General features: G+C 38.2%; 1 protein-coding gene and 1 pseudogene across 1 annotated transcript in view; both read right to left on the bottom strand.

Annotated features, from left to right (window-relative positions):
- Window positions 1–24,648, bottom strand: part of HPRT1 (hypoxanthine phosphoribosyltransferase 1) — a 1,139,661-nt gene that overhangs the window by 212,697 nt on the left and 902,316 nt on the right. The gene's annotated exons all lie outside the window — the stretch shown is intronic.
- On the bottom strand, window positions 20,515–21,877 carry LOC126946693 (5'-nucleotidase domain-containing protein 1-like; annotated as a pseudogene).

Here is a 24,648-nt window from a genome sequence, read left to right as displayed (position 1 = left end):
CAGCCTGGAAGACAGAGCAAGACTCCATAAAAAAAAAAAGAAAGAAAGAAGGACAGAAAAGAAAAAGAAAGAAAGTGTACATAGAATATTCTCCAGAATAGGTCATAATTCAGGCCACAAAACAAGTCTTAACAAATTCAAGAAGACTAAAATCATATCAAGTATCTTTTCCAACCATAATGATTATAAAACTACAAATCAATAATAGGAGGAAAACTGGAAAATTCATGAATATGTGGAAATTACACAACAAGTTCCTGAACAAGCAATGGATCAAAGAAAAAATCAAAGGGGAAGTTAGAAAATATCTTGAGAGAAACAAAAATGGAAAAAATACCAAAGCTTATGAGATGCAGCAAAAACAGTACGAAGAGGAAAATATGTAGTGATAAATACCTATATTAAGAACAAAAAAGATCTTGAACAACCTAATTGTATACCTTAAGGAAACATTTAAAAGAAGAATAAAAATATTAAAGTCAGCAGAAGTTTTCAAAGTCTCCTGTTATGTTAACTGTACCTGATCCATGCACGTGCAGGTCAAGGTTATGCCTAGATGTTCATAAATACTTTACTTGTCTCTTCTTCAAGCACTTTCCACTCCATGATCTCCCTGACACATTCTGGATTTCTGTGATGACCATTTTGGTCCTCCCAACCAGAAACTGCCTAGTTTGACAATGGTGCACGGAAAAATCCATGGTGAAAGAATAGAATTTCTGTAAATATACTTAGACAACTGGATGTTCACATGCAAAAAAAAAAAAAAAAAAAAAAAAAAAAAAAAATTTGAATCCCTACCTAACATGATACACGAAATATGTCAAATAGATCAAAAAGCTAAATGTAAGATCTATAACTGTAAAAATCTTAGAATATAGGCCAATATCTTTATGACATTGGATTAGGCAATAGTTTCTTAGATACGATGCCAAGAGCATAAGCAACAAAAATATATCAAAGAACACCTACAATAAAGTGAAGAGACAGCCCACTGAATAGCAGAAAAAATTTCAAACCATATATCTGATATGTGACTTGTATCTAGAATAGATACAGAATTATTACATATTTGTAGCATAAAAACAAATAACTCAATTTAAAAATTGGATAAGGAACTACCACACAGATGGTTGATAAGGAAATATAAGACTTGAACAAAACTATAGACCAATTGTACCTAACAGATATGCATAGAACACTCTATCCAACAACTGCAGGTTACACATTTTTCTCAAGTGCACATGAATATTCTCCAGGATGGAACACATGTCAGGCCACAAAACAAGTCTTAATAAATTTAAAAAGAGTGAAATTATATAAAATGTCTTTTCTGTTCACAATGAAATGAAATTGGACATTATTACGCCAAATTAAAACTGTAAACATCACATATATAAGAATTTAAACAGCACACTCATAAACACCCAATTGATTAAAAAATAAATGATAGGGGAAATTGGAAAATATTTTGAGACTAGTAGTAGTAGACTATGAAAATAGTGGTTAAATAAAAGATAAGTAAAATACAGAATAGAAAAACAATAGAAAACTCAACAAAATTAAGTTTGTTTTTTTGAAAGATCAACAAAATTGAAAAATCTTTAACTACATTGACTAAGAAGAAGAAAAGAGAGACTCAAATAACTAAAATCAGAAATGAAAAAGTGGACATTACTATTGACTTTATAATAATAAAAAGGATTATAAGCATGTACTCAGAACACTTGTACATTCACAAATTGGATAACCTATATAAAACTGAAAAATTCCTGGAAACACACAGCCCACTGATAGGGTTTGGATACTTGTGCCCTCCAAATCTCATGTTGAAATATGATTCACAGTGTTGGAAGTGGGGCCTGGTGGGAGAGGTTTGGGCCATGGGGGTGAATTCCTCACGAATGGTTTGGTGCTCTCCCCATGGTAAAGAGTGAGTTCACACTCTATTGGTTTACATGAAAATTGGTTGTTTAAAAAGAGCCTGGAAACTCCCCTCTCTCTCTCTTCCTCTCTCACCGTGTGATGTTCCTGCTCCTTCTTTGCCTTCTACCATGATTGTAAGCTTTCTGAGGCCCTCACCAGGAGCCAAGCAGATGTTGGCGCCATGTTTGCACAGCTTGCAGAACCAAGAATCAGAAGAAGAAACATCTTTTCTTTATAAATTACCCAGTCTCAGGTATTCCTTTATAGTAACTCAAATGGACTAACACAGTCACAAAGACTGAATTATAAATAAATAGAAAATCTTAATATGCTTATAACTAGTAAGGAGATTGAATAGTAATAAGCCACCCCCCACCTCCCACCACCACCACAAAAAGGAAAACCCAGGATGAGTTGGCTTTACTGGTGAATTCAACCAAATATTTAAAGAAGCATTAACACAAATCCTTCTCAAACTCTTCCCCAAAATTGAGGAGGGAACATTTTCTTTTATTTAATTTTTATTTTTTATCATACTTTAAGTTCTTTTTTTTTTTTTAATACTTTAAGTTCTAGGGTACATGTGCACAATGTACAGGTTTGTTACATATGTATACTTGTGCCATGTTGCTGTGCTGCACCCATCAACTCGTCAGCACCCATCAACTCGTCATTTACATCAGGTATAACTCCCAATGCCATCCCTCCTCCCTCTCCCTTCCCCATAATAGGCCCCGATGTGTGATGTTCCCCTTCCAGATTCCAAGTGATCTCATTGTTCAATTCCCAGCTATAAGTGAGAACATGCGGTGTTTGGTTTTCTGTTCTTGTGATAGTTTGCTGAGAATGATGGTTTCCAGCTGCATCCATGTCCCTACAAAGGACACAAACTCATCCTTTTTTATGGCTGCATAGTATTCCATGGTGTATATGTGCCACATTTTCTTAATCCAGTCGGTCACTGATGGACATTTGGGTTGATTCCAAGTCTTTGCTGTTGTGAATAGTGCTGCAATAAACATACGTGTGCATGTGTCTTTATAGCAGCATGATTTATAATCCTTTGGGTATATACCCAGTAATGGGATGGCTGGGTCATATGGTATTTCTAGCTCTAGATCCTTGAGGAATCGCCATACTGTTTTCCACAATGGTTGAACCAGTTTACAATCCCACCAACAGTGTGAAAGTGTTCCTATTTCTCCACATCCTCTCCAGCACCTGTTGTTTCCTGACTTTTTAATGATTGCCATTCTAACTGGTATCATACTTTAAGTTCTAGGGTACCTGTGCACAATGTGCAGGTTTGTTACATATGTATACATGGGCCATGTTGGTGTGCTGTATCCTTTAACTTGTCATTGACATTAGGTATATCTCCTAATGCTATCCCTCCCCCCTCCCCCCACCCCACAACAGTTTCCGGTGTGTGATGTTCCCCTTCCTGTGTCCAAGTGTTCTCATTGTTCAGTTCCCACCTATGAGTGAGAACATGTGGTGTTTGGTTTTCTGTTCTTGCGATAGTTTGCTGAGAACGATGGTTTCCAGTTACATCCATGTCCCTACAAAGGACATGAACTCATCCTTTTTTATGGCTGTATAGTATTCCATGGTGTATATGTGCCACATTTTCTTAATCCAGTCTATCATTGATGGACATTTGGGTTGGTTCCAAGTCTTTGCTACTGTGAATAGTGCTGCAATAAACATATGTGTGCTTGTGTCTTTATAGCAGCATGATTTATAATCCTTTGGGTATATATCCAGTAATGGGATGGCTGGGTCAAATGGTATTTCTAGTTCTAGATCCTTGAGGAATCGCCACACTGTCTTCCACAATGGTTGAACTAGTTTACAGTCCCACCAACAGTGTAAAAGCATTCCTATTTGTCCACATCCTCTCCAGCACCTGTTGTTTCCTGACTTTTTAATAATCGCCATCCTAACTGGTGTGAGATGGTATCATATTGTGGTTTTAAAAGATTTGCATTTCTCTGATAGCCAGTGATGATGATATTTTTTCATGTGTCTGTCGGCTACATGTCTTCTTTTGAGAAGTGTCTGTTCATATCCTTTGCCCACTTTTTGATGGGTTTTTTTCTTGTAAATTTGTTTGAGTTCTTTGTAGGTTCTGGATATTAGCCCTTTGTCAGATGAGTAGCTTACAAAAATTTTCTCCCATTCTGTAGGCTGCCTGTTCACTCTGATGGTAGTTTCTTTTGCTGTGCAGAAGCCCTTTAGTTTAATTAGATCCCACTTATCAATTTCGGCTTTTGGTACTGTTGCTTTTGGTGTTTTAGACATGAGGTCCTTGCCCATCCCTATGTCCTGAATGGTATTGCCTAGGTTTTCTTCTAGGGTTTTGATGGTTTTTGGTCTAACATTTAAGTCTCTAATCCATCTTGAATTAATTTTTGTATAAGGTGTAAGGAAGGGATCCAGTTTCAGCTTTCTACATATGGCTAGACAGTTTTCCCAGCACCATTTATTAAATAGGGAATCCTTTCCCCATTTCTTGTTTTTGTCAGGTTTGTCAAAGATCAGATGGTTGTAGATGTATGGTATTATTTCTGAGGGTTCTGTTCTGTTCCATTGGTCTATATCTCTGTTTTGGCACCAGTACCATGCTGTTTTGGGCACTGTAGCCTTGTAGTATAGTTTGAAGTCAGATAGTTTGATGCCTCCAGCTTTGTTCTTTTGGCTTACGATTGTCTTGGCAATGTGGGCTCCTTTTTGGTTCCATATGAACTTTAAAGTAGTTTTTTCCAATTCTGTGAAGAAAGTCATTGGTAGGTTGATGGGGATGGCACTGAATCTATAAATTACCTTGGGCAGTATGGCCATTTTCACGAGATTGATTCTTCCTATCCATGAGCATGGAATGTTCTTCCATTTGTTTGTGTCCTCTTTTATTTCCTTGAGCAGTGGTTTGTAGTTCTCCTTGAAGAGGTCCTTTACATCCCTTGTAAGTTGGATTCCTAGGTATTTTATTCTCTTTGAAGCAGTTGTGAATGGGAGTTCACTCATGATTTGGCTCTTTGTTTGTCTGTTATTGGTGTATAAGAATGCTTGTGATTTTTGCACATGGATTTTGTATCCTGAGACTTTGCTGAAGTTGCTTATCAGCTCAAGGAGATTTTGGGCTGAGACGATGGGGTTTTCTAAATATACAATCATGTCATCTGCAAACAGGGACAATTTGACTTCCTCTTTTCCTAATTGCATACCCTTTATTTCTTTTGCCTGCCTGATTGCCCTGGCCAGAACTTCCAACACTATGTTGAATAGGAGTGGTGAGAGAGGGCATCCCTGTCTTGTGCCAGTTTTCAAAGGGGATGCTTCCAGTTTTTGCCCATTCCGTATGATATTGGCTGTGGGTTTGTCATAAATAGCTCTTATAATTTTGAGATATGTTCCATCGTTATCAAGTTGAGAGATTTTAGCATGAAGGGCTGTTGAATTTTGTCAAAAGCCTTTTTCTGCATCTATTGAGATAATCATGTGGTTTTTGTCTTTGGTTCTGTTTATATGCTGGATTACATTTATTGATTTTTGTATGTTGAAGCAGCCTTGCATCCCAGGGATGAAGCCCACTTGATCACGGTGGATAAGCTTTTTGATGTGCTGCTGGATTCGATTTGCCAATATTTTATTGAGAATTTTTGTATCGATGTTCATCAGGGATATTGGTCTAAAATTCTCTCTTTTTGTTGTGTCTCTGCCAGGCTTTGGTATCAGGATGATGTTGGCCTCATACAATGAGTTAGGGAGGATTTAGGAGGGAACATTTTCAAAGTCATTCTATGAGGCTAGCATTACCCTAATACCAAAGCCAGAGAATGATACTACAAGAGAAGAAAATCCACAGAAAAATATCCATGATGAATATTGATGCAAGAATCTGCAACAAAATGCTATCAAACATTATTCAACAGCACATTAAAAGGATTATACACCATGACCAAGTGGGATTTATCACTGGGATGCAAGAGTGGGTCAATATATGCAAATCAATAAATGCAATAACCACATTACTAGAATGAAAGATAAAAATCACATAATCACTTTGATAGGTACAGAAAAAACATTTAACAATATTTAACACCCTTTCATGATAAAAACCCTCAGCAAACTAGGAATAGAAGGAAATTGTCATGGGATCCTTGGGGTGTCACTTTTCCAGCCAGAAGCCTCTGTGGCTGGTGGCACCTTTGTCTGAGTTTTGCTCAGGCCCACTGGGCTCATTCCACCCACTCGGCCTGGCAGGCTGTGCTCAGCTTGTGCTACCAGCCCAGATCCTGTGCCTGCCAAGGGTGAGCCAGGCATAGAGTGGTGAGGGGTGTGTGAATGAGCAAGCATAGGGTCTGGCTACTGTGCACAGCCAGGCACACCAGCTGCTGTGGTGGGGCAGGCGCTGGATCCCTGCTGCAGTTGGATTAGGTGTACCACAGGCAGTTTCCACTGTGGGCACTGGGAAACATGGTGGCACCAGGAACCACAGAGCCCCAAAGAGGGTGTCATAGCCCTGGCTTTGGGAGTTTCTAAGTCTGGGCTTCCCGAAGGGCTGCACATCTTCTTTTCTTCTCTCTTCTCTCCTTCTCTCTTCTCTCCTTCTCATCACCTGCAATGTGGTGGACGAGGGGTGTGTTTCAGCCCTGTTTGTATTACAGCTTTGTTACTCACACCATTTGGCAGGTCTCAAGTTCTTGTCCCACATCCAGGAAGAATGAGGTACATGGACATCTGGAAGGTGAGCAAGGTGAAGTGGTGCTTTATTGAGCAACAGTACAGCTTTCAAGAGACCTAAAGTGGGTAGCTCTTTTCTCCAGGCAGGTCCTCCTGATGAGTGCAACTCTCAGCAGAGAGGAGACCCAGAGTGGGTAGCTCCTATCTGCAGGCAGGTTGTCCCCATTGTCTTCCTGAGTCTGGCTGAGTCTGGAGTTTTCATGGGTTTCAGAGGGGAGGAAGTGTGTGCTGACTGGTACATGAGTGGCCATGGGTGGGCCGAGAAAAAGCATCATAAATTCTCATTCTGGTCTGCGGAACTGGCAGCCCAGACCCCAGGCTTCAGGTTATCCCTGGCCTGAAGGTGGGGTTTCACCAGAGACTTGCCCCTTTCTGCCCAGGAGCCTGTCTGCCTCCTGCTGCTGTTCAGGGTGCCCAGGCTGTGTATGCCAAGGGGTGCCTGCAGTCCTGCACTGAGCCCCCTTCAGCCCCCCTCTGCCTCCTTCCCATGCTTGTTGGCACCCGAAGTCCAGAGAGGGCTGAGGTGGCAGGGGGCTGGTGTGTCAGTGCTGCTCCGAGCACATGCACACCTAGCTGGGTTGTGACAATGCCCAGGTTCAGCCACAACTTTGCTCCAAACTTGGAGTGGTTGCTGTGAGTGGGGATAGACTAGGCAGTGGGAGCAGGCACTTTTGAGCCTGTGGGGGCAGGGGAGCTCCCTGGGCCCCTGAGAGCACACGGATGCCCAGGTCTGCAGCTGCAGCTGGGCTCCCAGCAGCTCCATGGAGTGCACAGCCCCAGCCACGCACCCCCCACTGCAGCTGGCGTCTTTGCAGCAGCTGCTCCAGACAGGACACTACTGCCATCAAAATTACCTCAACATAATGAAGGCCATAACGAAAAGTCCACAGCTAACATCACGCTCAATGGCAAAAGACTGAAAGCTTTTACTCTTTCAGGAAGAAGACAAAGATGCCCCATTCATTATTTCTATTCTATATACAGTATATTATATATAGTATTGGAAGTTCTAGCCAGGGCAATAAGGCCATAAGAAAGGCATTCAAATAGGAAAGGTAGAAGTAACATTATTTATGTTCACAGATGGCATGATCTTCTATGTAGAAATCCCAAAAGATTCCACACAAAAAAAATTGTTATAACTAACAAACAATTCAGTAAATTTACAGGATACAAGAGAAATATATAAAAATCAGTTGCATTTATATGCACTAACAATGAACCATGTGGGTGGGAAATTGAGAAAACAATTCCATTTACAGTAGCATCAAAAATAATGAAATACTGAGGGAAAAAAATTGACTAACAAGGTGAAAGACTTGTGCACTGTACACTGAAAACTAAAAAACATTGCTGAAGGAAATTAAAGACACTAATTAATAGAAACATACCCCATGTTTCTAGATGACTTAAACATTGTTAAAATGTTAATACTATCCAAAAGGATCTCCTGATTCAGCGTAATCCCTGTAGAAATTCCAATGCTTTTTTGTTTTTTTAGAAACAGAAAAATCCGTCTTACATTTTGTATGGAATCTCAAGGGACTTCAAGCATCCAAAACAACCTTGAAAAGGAAGAACAAAGTTGGAGGCCTCACACTTCCTGATTTCAAAACTTACCACAAAACTATAGTAATCAAAATAGTGTGACACTAGCATAAAGATAGACATATAGACCAATATAATAGAATAGAGGGCCCAGAAATACATCCTTCCTGTATGGTTAAATGATTTTTGACGGGGTGCCAAGGATTGCCTTTGCAACAAATTCTGTAGGGAAAATTGGATATCCACATGCAAAAGAATGAAGTAGGAGTCTCACATATTAGGGCTCTCCAGAGAAACAGAACCAGGGGAATGAATATCAAATATCTATCTATATAGATAGATATGTGTGTGTGTGTGTGTGTGCGTGCATGTATGCGTGTGTGTGTGTGTTAGCTCATGTGATATGTGATTATGAAGGCTGAGAAGTCCCATGATCTATCATCTGTAAGCTGGAGATTCAGGAAGGCCTGTGGAGTAGTTCAAATGCCTGAGAGCCAGAGAACTGATGGTATGAATTCCAGTCCAAGTCTGAAAGCCTCCTGAGGATTGAGAGCACTGAGGGCAGGAGGAGATTTATGTTAAAGCTCAAGTAGTCAAGGGGAGAATGAATTTAATCTTCCTCTACATTTTTGTTACATTGAAACTCTCAACAGATTGAAGGATGCCTAACTACTCTGAAGAGGGCCATCTGCTTTATTCATTTCACCATTTGAAATGCTAATCTCTTCCTGGAAACACCCTGACAGACACCCAGAAATAATGTTTAACCAGATAGATATCTGCACATCCCTTGGCCCATTCAAATTGGAAAATGAAATTAAATATCATAACCATATAAAACATTAACTCTAGAGAAAACATTGGGGGAAACGCTTCAAGACATTGGTCTGGGCAAAGATTTCTTGAGCAATATCTCACAAGCACAGGCAGCCAAAGCAAAAATGGACAAATGGGATCACATCAAATTAAAAAGCTTCTGCGCAGCAAAGGAAACAAACCCACGGAATGGGAGAAAATATTTGCAAACTATCCATCTGACAAGGGATTAATAACCAGAATACATTAGGAGCTCAAGCAACTCTATAGGAAAAAATCTAGTAATCTGATTTAAAAATGTACAAAAGATTTGAATAGATATTTCTCAAAAGAAGACATACAAATGGCAAACAGGTATATGGAAAGGTGCTCAATATCATTGATCATCAGAGAAATGCAAATCAAAACTATAGTGAGATGCCATCTTAAAATGACTTTTTTTCCAAAAGTCAGGAAGTAACAAATGCTGGCAAGGATGTGATGGCTCAGGCACATTTGTCATTAATCTGCTAGCTGACTCTGTTGTGAAGGGGAAGCACATGGGTTGACCGGTCCCTCACCTCTAGCAAGATGTGCTCCGTTAGCTTCTCCAAGTCTTGGGCCAGGTATGTTGCAGCTCCATGGCAAAAAGCACCAAGTTCTTTAGCACGCTACCTACATGAATAAGGTTAGAGGAGGTGAGAGACAGACATAAGTTCTAGTATGGCCTGGGGAGATCCAGATTGTCATCATGGATTTCAGTGTGTCCTCACACTCCCCATTGTTTTTTTAAAAAACAAATTTATTGATGTAGAATTTACATCCCATACAATTCACCCACTTTAAGTGTACAATTAAATGATTTTTGGTAAATTGAGTTGTGCAATCATTGCTACAATCCAGTTTTAGAACATTTTCATCACCCCAGTAAAATCCCTTGTGATTTTTTAAACTTCATCTTTGTTCCCATCCTAGTCCCAGACAATCACTAATCTATTTTCTGACTCTAAAGATTTTTTAAAAGCTTGAGAAATAATTGACATACCATAAAATTTATTTATTTAAGCATACAATTCAGTGGGTTTTAAAACTTGTGGCAAGAACACATAGCATGAGATCTACCCTCTTAACAAAATTTCAAGTATACAGTACAGCAGTTGTCTCCAACCTTTTTGGCACCAGGGACCAGTTTTGTGGCAGACAATTTTTCCACGTACTGGTGGGTGAGTGGTGGGTGGTTTCAGGATGATTCAAGTGCATTACATTTATTGTGCACTTTATTTCTATTATTATCACATTGTAATGCATAATTAAATAATTATACAACTCACCATAATGTAGAATCAGTGGAAGCCCTGAGCTTGTTTTCCTGCAATTAGATGGTCCCATCTGGGGGTGATGGAAGACAGACAGTGACAGATCATCAGGCATTAGATTCTCATAAGGAGTTTGCAACCTAGATCCCTCACATGTGTAGTTCACAATAGGGTTTGTGTTCCTTTGATAATCTAATACTGCTGCTGATCTGACAGGAGCAGAACTCAGGCGGTAATGCGAGTGATGAGGAGCAGCTGTAAATACAGATGAAGCCTCACTTGCTTGTCTGCTTCTCACCTCCTGCTGTGCAGCCTGGCTCCTAACAGGCCACAGACCAGTACTGGTCCATGGCCCAGGGGTTGGGGATCCCTGTAGTACAGTATTGTTGAGTGCAATATACAATGTTTTACATCAGAGCTCTAGAACTTACTCATCTTGCATAGTGGAAACTTTCTACCCTTTAGCCATCATCCCCCCATTTTCCTCTCACCCTGCTCCTGATAGCCATCATTCTGCCCTCTGCTTCTGTGAGTTTGACTATTTTTGATTCCATGTGTAAATAAGATGATGCAGAATTTGTCTTTTGTGACAGGCTTATTTCACTTAGCATAATGTCCTCCAGGTTCATCCATGTTGTTATAAATGTCAGAATTTCCCTCCTTTTTAATGCTGATTAATATTGCATTGTATATTACATTTGCTTTATCCATACATTCATAGATAGACATTTAGTTTGTTTCCGCATCATGGCTGTTGTGAAGAAAGAAATGCTGCAATGAACATGGGAGTGCAAATACCTCTTGGATGTCCTGATTTCAATTCTTTTGGATAAATATACAGAAGTGTGATGGCTGGACCATATGGCATTTCTGTTTTTAATTTTTGAGGAAACTGCATACTGTTTTCCATAGTAGCAGCACCATTTTACATTTCTACATTTTACATTTCTACAATTGGAACTTTCCAACAAAAGTTACAATTTTTCTACATCTTCACCAATAATTGTTGTATTTTATTTTTTTAATAATGACCCTCCTAACAGGTGTGGGGTAATATCTCAATGTGGTTTTGATTTGCATTTCCCTGAAAATTAGTGACAGTGAGTACCTTTCCATGTAGCTGTTGGCCACTTGTCTTCTTTGGGAAAATATTTATTCAAGTCTTTCGTGCATTTCAAATCAAGTTATATATGATTTTAAACATTTTTCCTCATTCTGAAAGTTGCCTCTTTAACTCTTAACTCTGTTGTTTCATTTGCTGTCTAGAAAATATTCTGATGTAGTCCCACTTGTCTATTTTTGTATTTGTTACCTGTGCTTTTGGGGTCATATCCAAGAAAGCATTGCCAAGATCAATGTCATGAAGTTTTTTCCTTGTTTTCCTCAAGGAGTTATACTATTTCAGGTCTTACATTTAAGTCTTTAGTCCATCTTGACCTGATTTTTGTGTATGGTCTAAGGGTCTAATTATGTTCTTTTGCATGGGGCGCTCCAGCTTTCCCAACACCATTTGTTGAAGACATTATCCTTAACCCATTGTCTATTCCTGCCAACTTTGTAAAAGATCAGTTGACAGTATATGCATGGGTTTATTTCTGACTCTCTATTCTGTTCTGTAGTCCTATCTTTATGTCAGTACCATACTATTTCAACTACTGTAGCTTTGTAATATATTTTGACATAGGAAGTGTGATGTGGAGTCTTTAGGGTTTTCTATATACGCGATCATGTAATCTGTGAGCAGAGATAATTTTACTTCTTCCTTTCCAATTTAGATGCTGTATTAGTCCATTCTCATGCTGCTATGAAGAAATACATAAGACTAGGTAATTTATAAAGAAAATGGGTTTAATTGACTTACAGTTCTGCATGCCTGGAGAGGCTGCAGGAAACTTAACAATCATGGTGGAAGGGGAAGCAAACACATCCTTCTTCACAAGGTGGCAGGAGAGAGAAGTGCTGAGCAAAGGGGGAAACGTCCCTTGTAAAACCAACAGATCTCGTGAGAACTAACTTACTATCATGAGAAGAGCATGGGGGGACCACTCCCATGATCTAGTCACCTCCCACGAGATCCCTCCCCTTACACATGTGGATTACAATTTGGATTACAATCCAAGATGAGATTTGGGTGGGGGACATGGATCCAGACCATATCATTCTGCCCCTGGCCCCTTCCAAATCTCATCTTTCTCACATTTCAAAACACAGTTATGCCTTCTCCTAACAGTTCCCCAAAGTTTTTGTTTGTTTGTTTGCTTGTTTGCTTTTGTTTCGAGACAGGATCTTGCTCTGTGGCCCAGGCTGGGGTGCAGTGGTGCAATCCCAGCTCACTGCAAGCTCCGCCTCCTGGGTTCATGCCATTCTCCTGCCTCAGCCTCCCAAGTAGCTGGGACTATAGGCTCCCGCCACCACGCCCAGCTAATTTTTTGTATTTTTAGTAGAGATGGGGTTTCACCGTGTTAGCCAGGATGGTCTTGATCTCCTGACCTCATGATCCGCCCACCTCGGCCTCCCAAAGTGCTGGGATTACAGGTGTGAGCCGCTGTGCCCAGCCTACAGTTCCTCAAAGTTTTATTTCAGCTTTAACCCAAAAGTCCCAGTCCATAGTCTCATCTGAGACAAAGTAAGTCCCTTCTGCCTGTGGTCCCGTACAATCAAAAGCAAGTTAGATACTTCCTAGATACAATGGAGGTATGGGCATTGGATAAATACACCCATTTCAAATGGGAGAAATTGGCCCAAACAAAGGGGCTACAGGCCCCATGCAAGTCTGAAATCCAACGAGGTAGTAATTCAATCTTAAAGCTCTGAAATAATCTCCTTTGACTCCATGTCTCACATCCAGCTCATAAGTGGGAGCTGAACAATGAGAACACACGACACAGTGAGGGGAACAACACACACTGGGACCTGTCTCGGGGGAGAGCATCAGAATAAATAACTAATGCATGTGGGGCTTAATACCTAAGGGATGGGTTGATAGGTGCAGCAAACCACCATGGCACATGTTTACCTATGTAACAAACCTGCACATCTTGCACATGTATCCCAGAATATAAAATAAAATAAAATAAATAATAAAAAATTAAATTAAATTAGAAAGAAAAAAGAAAATATGAATATCCAGCCCTAAAAACAAAAAACAAACAAACAAAAAACTAAGGAGGGGATGTTAACTCTCATCACTCCTATTCGACATTGCAGTGGAAGTCCCAGCCAAAACAATAAAACAAGAAAAAGAAATAAAAGTTATGCAGATGGAAAATGGATAAATAAAATATCCTTATTCACAGGTGATAGATGATTGTCTACATAGAAAATTCCAAGTAATCTACTCAAAAAGCACCTAGAATTAATAAGTGATTTTAGCAAGGTTGCAGTATAGGTCAACCCACAGAAATCAATTGCATTTCTATACACTAATAGTTAACAAATAGAAACTGAAAATTTTAGACAACATTTACAATAGCTGCCTCAAAAGTGAAATATTTTAGTATAAATCTAACAAAATATGCATGGGATCTATATACTGAAAAGTATAAAATCTGATAAAAGAAATAAAAGAGACCCAAATAAATGGAGAGAAATGCTGTGCTCATGTGTTGGAAGACTCATGATTAAATAATGAGTCGTGTGTTTGTGTGTGTGTGTGTGTGTGTGTGTGTGTGTTTGTGTGTGTGTGTGTGTGTATGTGTATTAGTTTCTTTCTCCCTCTCTCTCTCTCTATATATATATATACACATACATATATGGAAATTATGTAAAATCTATAAATTGGGTTGGAAAAAACTGATTCTCTCTCTCTCTCTCTCTCTCTCTCTGTCCCAGAGAAATTTGATCAACTAGCTGGTCTCTCTCTATATGTGTGGGGGGGGGGGTGTGGGAGAGAGAGAGAAAGAGAAAGAGAAAGAGAGATACAATATCAGTTCTCCCCAACCTGATTAATAGATTTTATACAATTTCAATCAAAATCCCACATGAAATTTTGTAGATATAGGGAAGCTGATTCTAAAAGTTATGTGAAAAATCAAAGAAACTGTAATATTCAAAATAATTTTGAGAAAGAATAATTAAGTGGAAGATCTCACATTGCTTGATTTTTTTTTTTTCTTTTGAGTTGGAGTCTTGCACTGTCATCCGGGCTGAAATGCAGTGATGCGATCTCAGCTCACTGCAACCTCCGCCTCCTGGGTTCCAGCAATTCTCCTGCCTCAGCCTCCCAAGCATTGCTTGATTTTAAGACTTACCATAAAGCTATAGTGATCAAGACAGGGTAGTATTGGTGAAAAATTAGACATATAAATCAAAGGAACAAAAAATAAAGTCCAGAAATAGACCCAGAGAAATTTGGCCAATTGATTTTTTGATAAAGGACAAAGAAAATTCAATTGAGAAATTATAGCATTTCCAACAAATAGTGTTGGAACAATTCTTATGACAAAAACAAACAAACAAACAAACAAAAAACAGAAAAAAAAAAACCTTGACTTAAACTCCCCTCATTACGCAAAAATTAACTCAAAATAGATTATACATCTCAAGGCCAAATGTAAGAGTATTAAACATTTATAGAAAAACAGGAGAGGCCAGGTGTGGTGGCTTATGCCTGTAACCAGCACTCTGGGAGGCTGAGGTGGGCAGATCACCTGAGGTCAGGAGTTCAGTTCCACTCAGGTGGATCACCTGAGACCAGCCTGGCCAACATGTGTGAAACCCTGTCTCGACTAAAAATACAAAAATTAACTGGACGTGGTGGCACATGCCTGTAATCCCAGCTACTTGGGAGGCTGAGGCAGGAGAATTGCTTGAACCCCAGCCTGGGCAACAAGAGTGAAACTCTGTCTAAAAAAAGAAAGAGAGGAAAGAAGGAAGGAAGGAAGGAAGGAAGGAAGGAAGGAAGGAAGGAAGGAAACAAGGAAAGAAAGACATAGGAGAAAATATTTTTGACCACAGTTATGCAAGGAGTTCTTAGATGTGATATCAAAAGCATGATCCACAAAAAAATCAAGAAATTAAACTTTATCAAAATTTAAACTTTTACCCTTAGAAAGGCACTGCTAAGAGAACAAAAGGACAAGGTACAATTTGAGAGAAAATAATTGCAAAGCACATATCTGACAAATACTTTATCTATAATGTAAAGAACTCTGAGAACTCAACAGCAAGAAAACAAAAACCCAATTTAAAAAATGGTCAAAACACTTGAGCAGACACTTCACCAAAGAAAACACGCAATAGCAAATGAGCACATGAAAAGACTTTCAACATTATTAGCCATTAGGGAAATGCAAATTAAAACCATAAGATTCCACTACACACCCATTAGCTTGTGATAAGTTAGATTCACATTGTACTCCCCAGAACCACTAAAAAACAAAGAGTTATAGATAAAAAGCTAATAGAAGAAATAAAATGGAATATAAAAATAGTTCTTTAATCAAAAGAAGGCACGAAAGGACCATGAGGAGAACTGAAACCAGACGACACAATTAGAAAAAAGAAATAAGGTATAATTAAATGAAATAATAATAATTACATCATATCTAAATGAAGCGAACACCCCAATTAAAAGCCAGAGATTGTCAGATTGGGTAAAAAAGTAAGACCCAACTATTTGTTATCTACAAAAGATGTACTTTATTTATTTAAAAGACAAGGTCTCACTCTGTTGCCCAGGCTGGGGTGCAATCACACAATCATAGCCCCCTACAGCCTCTAACTCCTGGGCTCAAGTGATTCTCCCTCCTCCGTCTCCTGAGTAGCTGGGACTACAGGTGTGCGCCACCACACCCCGTGAATTTTTAAATTTTTTGTAGAGACAGGGTCTTGCTATGTTGCCCAACCTGGCCTTGAACTCCCAGCCTCAAGCAAACCTCCCACCTTGTTCTCCCAAAGTGCTGGGACTAAAGGTATGAGCCACTGTGCCTAGCCAGGATATGCTCAAATGCAAAGATATAAATAGTTTCAAAGTAAACTAGTGGAAAAAAATAAACCTTGCAAGCAGTAAGCCTAGAAATGCCAGTGACAATATTACCAGACAAAATAGACTATAAGACAATGAGTATTAGAGAGAAAGAAGAATATTTCACTATAAAAAAGAGGTCAATATATCAGAAAGAAATGTAGTTGTGAACAGATATAACCACATAGCTTCAAAATATATGAAGCAAAAACTGTCAGGCCAAAAGAAATGGGCAAGACCATAGTTAGAGATTTTAACATACACCATTCAGTAAATAATAGAGGAGATAGAAAAAGATCAGAAAAGATATAGGAAATATGAATGACATTATCAACCACATTGACATAACTACTACTTATGAAATAGTACACCCAACAAATGAGATTATACATTTTTTCAAATGCATACAGAATATTCATCAAGATAAACCAAACACTAGGCCATAAAACAACAATCGATTCCAAAAGTAACATCTCAGAATATGTTCTATGGCAACAATGGCAGTAAATTCAGAATTAAAAACAACAAGATATCTAGAAAGGCCTTAAGATTAAACAATATCCTCTGAGTAACCCATGGATCAAAGAAGAAATCACAATGAAAATTAGAATATATTCCAAACTGATAACATATTAAAATTGGTGGGGTGTACTTAAAGCAAAGCTTAGAGGAAAATTTATAGCTTGAAATGTTTATGTTAGAAAGGAAGTAATAAAACCATGATCTCAGTTCATCTTAAGAAACTAGAAAAAAAAGATCACATTAACCCTAATGAAAGGAGAAGTAGGGAAATAATACAGAGCAATAGTCAATGTAGTGGGAAACAGACAAGCAATAGAGAGAATTAGCAAAGCCAAGAGATGAGTCTTCAACTTGATTAATACAATCCATAAACACCTAACAAAACTGATCAGGAAAAGAGGAGTTAAAACACAAATAGCCAGTACCAAAAATGATAGAAGGATTATCACTATAGATCCTATGGATATCTCACAGGAAATAGGAGAATGTTATGATAAACTTTATGTCAATAAATTCAACAGTTTAGATGAAAGAGCCAAATAATTTGAAAAAATAGTATTAAAATTGACACAAGATAACATAGTAAGTCTAAATATCCCTATGTCTATTTTAAAATTGAATTTGTTATAGAAAATTTTCCCACAAAGATAGTTCCAAGCCCAGATATCTTCACTGGTTAATTCTATCAAACTTGTAGAGAAGATGTATTATCAATCATACACAACTTCTTTCAGAAAATAGAGGAGAAGGAGACACTTCTCAACTCATTTTATATGGCCACCATAATCATGATACCAAGACCAAGAAAAGAAAATTATAGGCCAATATCACTCACAAACACAGACATATAACTCCTTTAAGAATTAGTTGGAAACAAAAACTAACAATACATTAAAAAAATGCACCCTGACCAAATGAGGTTATCTAAGGAATTCAGGTACAAAGTTAATTTAACATTCAAAAATAAGTCAATACACTGTAGTCAATTCATACCAAAGTATTTACTTTGAAATAAATTAAAAATGTAAGATGGATGAGTAAAGGAATGGATAGAGAAATAGATATATGATAAAGCAAGTACAGTAAAAGATTAATGGTATAATGTAGTTGGTGTGTATATGGTTCACCAAAAAATCCTTTCACTTTGGCCATACATTTGAAAATAATTTTTCTTTTATTTTTTTTTGAGGCAGAATCTCTCTCTGTCGCCCAGGCTGGAGTGCAGCGGCCGGATCTCAGCTCACTGCAAGCTCCGCCTCCCAGGTTTACGCCATTCTCCTGCCTCAGCCTCCCGAGTAGCTGGGACTACAGGCGCCCGCCACCTCGCCCAGCTAGTTTTTTGTATTTTTTAGTAGAGACTGGGTTTCACCGTGTTAGCCAGGATGGTCTCGATCTCCCAACCTCGTGATCCTCCCGTCTCGGCCTCCCAAAGTGCTGGGATTACAGGTTTGAGCCACCGCGCCCGGCCGAAAATAATTTTTCGTAACAGAATTATGGAAAAAACAAATCAATTTAACCAACCATATTAATAGCATAAAGAAGAAAAAACATGACCACTTCAATAGATACAGAAAAAGCATTTGAAAAATCCAATACTCATTTATGATTTTTTAAAACTCTCAAGTAGGTATAGAAGGGAACTTCCTTAATCTGAGGAAAGACATCTCCCAAAATTTATATCTAGCATCATACTTAGTAATGAAATCGTGAATTTCATCATTAAATTTTTCTTCACCTTAAGATAGGAAAAAAGCAAGGATATCTACTCTCATCATTTCTATTCAACATTGTACTGGTGATTCTAGTCATTGCAATAAATCAAGAAAAGGAAATAAAAGGCATGCCAGTTTGATAAGAAGAAATACAGCTGTCATTTACATGTGACATTATTTTTACAGAGAATTTACAAAACAACTATTAGAACTAATAAATGAGTTTATCAACATCTCAAGATGCAAGATCAATACAGAAATCAATTTATTTTTAGATGCTACTAGCAAAATAGAAAAATAAAAATTTCAAAAATCAGTTTATAATAGTGTTTTAAGACATAAAATACTTAAGAATAAATCTACCAAAAGACATCTAATACCTGTACATTGAAAATTATGGAAAAAATGATAAGAGTATTTAAAGAAAACTTAAAAATTGGAGAGCCAGGTGCAGTGCTGTAATCCTAGCACTTTGGGATGCTGAGGTGGAGAGGATCACTTGAGGCCAGGAGTTCAAGACCAGCCTAGGTAACACAGTGAGACCCTGTTTCTATAAAACATTTTTAAAAATTAGCCAGGCATGGTGGTGCACGCCTGTAGTCCCAGCAACTTGGGAGGCTGAGGCAGGAGGATCTCTTGAACCCAGGAATTCAAGGCTGCAGTGAGTTATGATTGTGCAATTGCACTTCAGCCTAGGTGGCAGAGTGACCCTGTCTCAAAAAAAAAAAAAAAAAAAAAAAAAAAAGAGATACGCCACGTTCTTGGATTGGAAGACTCAATATTGTAAAAAAGTAAATTCTTCCCCAAATTGATCTTTAGACTTTATGCAATCCCAAGCTCCTAGCAGACTTTTCTGTAGAAATTCACAAGCTAGCTATAAAATGTGTGTGAAAATGTAAGTGACATACATTAGTCCAGTCTTGAACAAGAAGAACGAACTTGCAGAACTTACACTCCTCACTTTCAAGTTTGCAAATCTTAAAGTAATCAAAATGGTGTGGCATTGGTCTAAGGATAATCAACTAAATAGATGAACTAGAATAAGAGTCTGTAAATTGACCCATACTTATACAGTCAGCTGATTTTCAATAGAAGCAGCAAAGCAAAACAATAGGGAAAAAAAGGTCTTTTCAATAAATGTAGTGAAATAACTGGAAAAATAACCTGTGAAGAAAAATTTAACTTCAACTCCCACTCTTCACCATATACAAAATTTAATTTGAGATGGATCAGAGTCCTAAACATAGGCACTAAACTGTAAAGCTTTCAGAAGAAAGCACAGGACAATACCTTCAGGATGTGAGGGTAGATAAAGATTCCTCAGATAGGATACAGAAAGCAATAACCATTAAAAAATTTAACTTTTAAAATTAATTTAGTCGTTAAGTTTTTGAACTTTCATAATGAAATAATAGCTGACTTAGACAAAAATTGCAATACAGTAGTACAATGAGTTCCTGTATACCCTTCATTCAGATTCTCCAAATGTTAACATTTTTACTGCATTTGCTTTTTCATTCTCTTAATTGATAGAAATTATTATATTATTTTTAATATTTTGAATGTAAGTGGCATCCGTGATGTCTCTTTACTTCTAAGCAACATTCTCTTGTATAACTGTAGTTGAATTGTCAAAGTCTTATTATTAACATTGATATAATACTATTATTTAATCTATAGGCTTTGTTAAAATTTCACCAATTTTTCAACTAATATTCTTTATAGCAAAGAAAAATGTATGAATATATACATCAAAGTATCTGAAAGGTATTAATATCCTGGTTATAATATTTCCGGGTTCTATCATGCCTGTTTTTTAGTTTAGTCTTTTCGTTTATGTGTATTTTCTCACTTTTTTTTTTTTCAACTTGTTGGTCAATTTTCATTAAAAACTTATTCCTTAAAGCTTTTTACAGTATTTTTTGAAAATTAATTCTTTTTACTGCATATATGGGTCTTCGTTTAGTTTTTCAGTAAAGACAACTTATTTAGTTATCAGTGTCCCATCATTTGATAAGACCAACGGAGGGTTTGGATAGCAGCCAGCTGTTTTTGAATTGCTTGAAGAGAATCTTGTAAATTTATAGTCCAGAGGTAATTCTGCGATTACTTCAATACTTAGAATTGCAATAGTGCTGTAAGTACTGATTCTCTTACAAGACCATGTACAAACCAAGGAGTCTTCTGTATTTTCCAGTCCCAAAACTGAACTAATAAAATAAAAAGATTCCCATTTTTTAGATGAAGTATTTAAAGGCTTTGGCTTTGGTCCCTCATATTTTCCTTTTTCTTTAGAGGCTCTGACTTCTCAGGCCTCTGACTCCTTGCGCCTTCATCCCTCTGAGTTCTTCCAGGATAAGGACTGTCTCCCAATTACTATAGTGACGAGCCAGAAAAATATCTGAATGCATGCTGTCACCGAAACAAACAACCTTGGGTTCAAGTTTGCCAGTGATTTTCTTCAGAAGCTTATAGAGGTGGACAGCGTTCCCTTGGGAGCACCAGCCAGGTTTATCCAGAGATGGCAGCGCCTCCTGCTCCTCATCATTCTCAAGCATCCGGAAAGGTCTCTGACTTGGTAAGTGGGAGAAGAAACCAGGCTTCAATGCATTTGTAATCACAATGTCAAAAAAGTCTGCAAAATCATTCCCAAGGATATATTCTCAGAGAAGTCTACAGTAATCACTGTGATAACTGGTAATTAACAGAGGATTTTTCCCAGCATTCTTTAGCTGTCGAAGCCATTTTTTCACAGATTCAGGACAACTGTGTAAATATCTGCCTGGATCTATTTTTACTTTTGGAAAATATATTCCACAGTTTTCCTTAAAAGCTGACATTTTATAATTGTGTTGTATAGCAGCAACTATATCCTTCCAAAAATCAAATGTTTTTTGACCATTGTTTGTTGTTAAATAGTCCACCACCCTGGCACATAGAAGAGCTCCTGGCAGGTCAAAGTAGTTGTAAAAATAATACTTTCGTGGGCAGCAAGCCATTCCAGTGTCCGACAAGAAGTGCTTCCACTCTTTCTTGCCATCTGTCTCTGCCAGCACCTCTGGAATCATCATCTTGGTGCCATGGCTTGCCCTGAGAACAGTGCCATTATCAGCAAGTTTAAGGAAGTTCCCATCTTCTAGATCCAATGCCAAACCCTTGCAACAGAAATTCCAATCCTCTGGGGTCACATTGAGCAATTCCTTATCATACCCCTTCTCCTTAACTAAGAACTGGGCAAAGCTATTATAAATGAGTGGGGCGCTATCGGGCAGGTTGTAGCGACACAGGGTGTGGTCCAGGTAGAATCCGACCATGTTGCAGGCGACCAGGGAGAAGAGCCGAGCCATGGCTGCACTAGGAGCACCTCGGCCCGGGAGGGTGCAAGCTTTTCTCACTTTTTAAAACGAATATGTTTTAATTTTGTAATAAGAAGAAGCTACTATTAATAAATAAAAAATAAAGTGAAATGTGTGTATGTGAGAAGACACTATTAGGAAATCCACGGAATAGGCAAGCCACAGACAGAGAAAACATATGCAAACTATATATCTAACAAAGTACTTATGTCCAGGGTGCATAATAAATTCCTACAACTCAACAACAGTAAAACAAATGACCCAATTAGAAAATGGGCAAAAGACTTTGACAGATATTTCACAGAGAAAAGGAATATTAATGGCCAATAAGCAAGGGAAAAAGTGTTCAATATCACTAATTATCAGGAAAATGCAAATTACAGCCACTGCATGCATTAAAAGAGTTAAAATTTTAGTTAAATCAATTAAGGCTGGGCACAGCGGCTCATGCCTGTAATTCCAACACTTTGAGAGGCCAAGGCAGGAGGATCATGTGAGGCCAGGAGTTTGAGACCAGCCTGGGCAACACGGCAAGATCCTATCTCTACAAAAAATTAAAATTTAAAAATTAGATAGGTGTGGTGGCGTGCATCTATAGTCCCAGATACTCAGAAGGCTGAGGCAGAAGGATTGCTTGAGCCCAAGAGTTCAAGGCTGCAGCAAGCTATGATGGCACTGTGCTCCAGTCTGAGCAACAGAGCAAGACTCTGTCTCAAAACAAAAAAAAAAGGAAGAAAATTATTTCCTAACAAGAATCCCAAACTCAGCAAAACTATCACAAGCAAATATAAAAAACACATTTTTAATTTATATCTGCAAATTTTGAAAATAATATTTCCTATGCACTCTTTCTCTAATAGGAGGATTTGCTTTTTGCAATTAGGGAGTAAACAAGAGAGGAAGACATGGAAACCAGGGTAATTTAACACAGAATAGAGACAAAAGGGTTTCCATAACGACAGAGGAAAGAAGCCTCAAGACCATAACAATGAGCACGTAGTGAGAAACAAATCCAGAATGGATTATGTCCTCAACTACTGTAATAAAAAGTGCATAGGTAACATCTCGAATGGACAAATTGAGAAATAACAATATCCCTATATTATTTTTTAGAAACAAGATAAATATATCCAAGAAGAGTTCAAATCTTTTGAAAGTGGCTGCCTTTTGAAAAAGAAACACCCGGCCACTGGCCGGGTGCTGTGGCTCACGCCTGTAATCCCAGCACTTTGGGAAGCTCAGGCGGGCAGATCACTTGAGGTCAGGAGTTTGAGACCAGCCTGGTCAACATGGTGAAACCCCATCTCTACTAAAAATACAAAAAAAAAAAAAAAAAAAAAAAATTAGCTGGGAGTGGTGCCTCACACCTGTAATCCCAGCTACTTGGGAGGCTGAGGCAGATGAATTGTTTGAACCTGGGAGACAGAGGTTGCAGTGAGCCAAGATCACGCCACTGCACCCCCGCCAGGGCCACAGAGCAAGACTCTGTCAAAAAGAAAGAGAAAGAGAGAGAGAGAGAGAGAGAAAGAGAGAGTCACCATAATTACATATTTAATTTTAAAAACTCAACAAACAAAATAATCCTTATCTCAAACAAAATTTATAAACCTTTACAGATATTCACTATCATACTCCCTCTCCATGATTCTTCTAAATGAATTCTATGACTCCTTTTGTTTTTGAAATATATTTTTAAGTCTTTTGTTAATCATATACTTTACCTGGTTTCTATGGGTTTCCATTACTCCTCCTGCTTTCAAAATGCTTTTCAAATATATATCGTCAGTCTTTTAAAGTTTGTTTACTTGTGAGTGCAAGGGCTTGCCTTTCTTATGGATCCTCAAACTACTCCTGAAAAGGTTTATGGGATAAACCTTAGATTGTGCTCAGGTGTGAAAGAGAATCAATTAATTACTTCTACCTGGAAGTTACTTGCGCCCCTTATCTCTTTCTGTAAGTATTTTTTATGTAAATGACCAAAGTCATATCTTAAAAATTGCCAGATGTATGATTTTATTTCCAAAACATTCTCTATTAAAAGACTGAAAACAATCCAAGTGTCCATCAGTCAGGGCCTGGTTAAATAAATTATGATGTATCTACCCAATGGAATATTATGTGGAATATTATGCAGTTATTAAAAAATCAGGAAGCTCTCTATGTACTGATGTAAAAACATATCTTGTTAAACGTTAAAAAGCAATGTGTAGTACAGTGTTTAGAGTGTTCTACTTTTGTGTAACAAAGGAGAGAGAGAGGAGAACATACATTTGCATAAACACTGGAAGAACATGCAAAAAAGCAGGTAAAATGGGATGGAAGGTGAGAGAGAATGAGACTTGTCAACGTACACCTTTTTTTTTTTTTTTTTTTTTTTTTTTTTGAGATGGAATCTCATTCTATTGCCAGGCTGGAGTGCAATGGTGTGATCTCGGCTCACTGCAACCTCCACCTCCCAGGTTCAAGCGATTCTCCTGCCTCAGCCTCCCAAGTAGCTGGGACTACAGGTGCACGCCACCACACCTGGCTAATTTTTGTATTTTTAGTAGAGAGGGGGTTTCACCATGTTGGCTGGGTTGGTCTTGATCTCTTGACCTTGTGATCTGCCTGCCTCAGCCTCTTAAAGTGCTGGGATTACAGGTGTGGGCCACTGTGCCTGGTCCAATGTACACCTTGGTATGTAGTTCTGAATTTTGAACCACGTGAATGTATTACCTCACTAAACAAGACGGCAGAAAGGACAAGGAAGTGGTTACCTTTGG

This window comes from Macaca thibetana, chromosome X (assembly GCF_024542745.1).
Source record: "Macaca thibetana thibetana isolate TM-01 chromosome X, ASM2454274v1, whole genome shotgun sequence".
In the NCBI taxonomy this organism is placed as follows: domain Eukaryota; kingdom Metazoa; phylum Chordata; class Mammalia; order Primates; family Cercopithecidae; genus Macaca; species Macaca thibetana.
The sequence above is the reverse complement of the archived record's forward strand: the minus strand, read 5'-3'. Positions and strand labels throughout refer to the sequence as shown.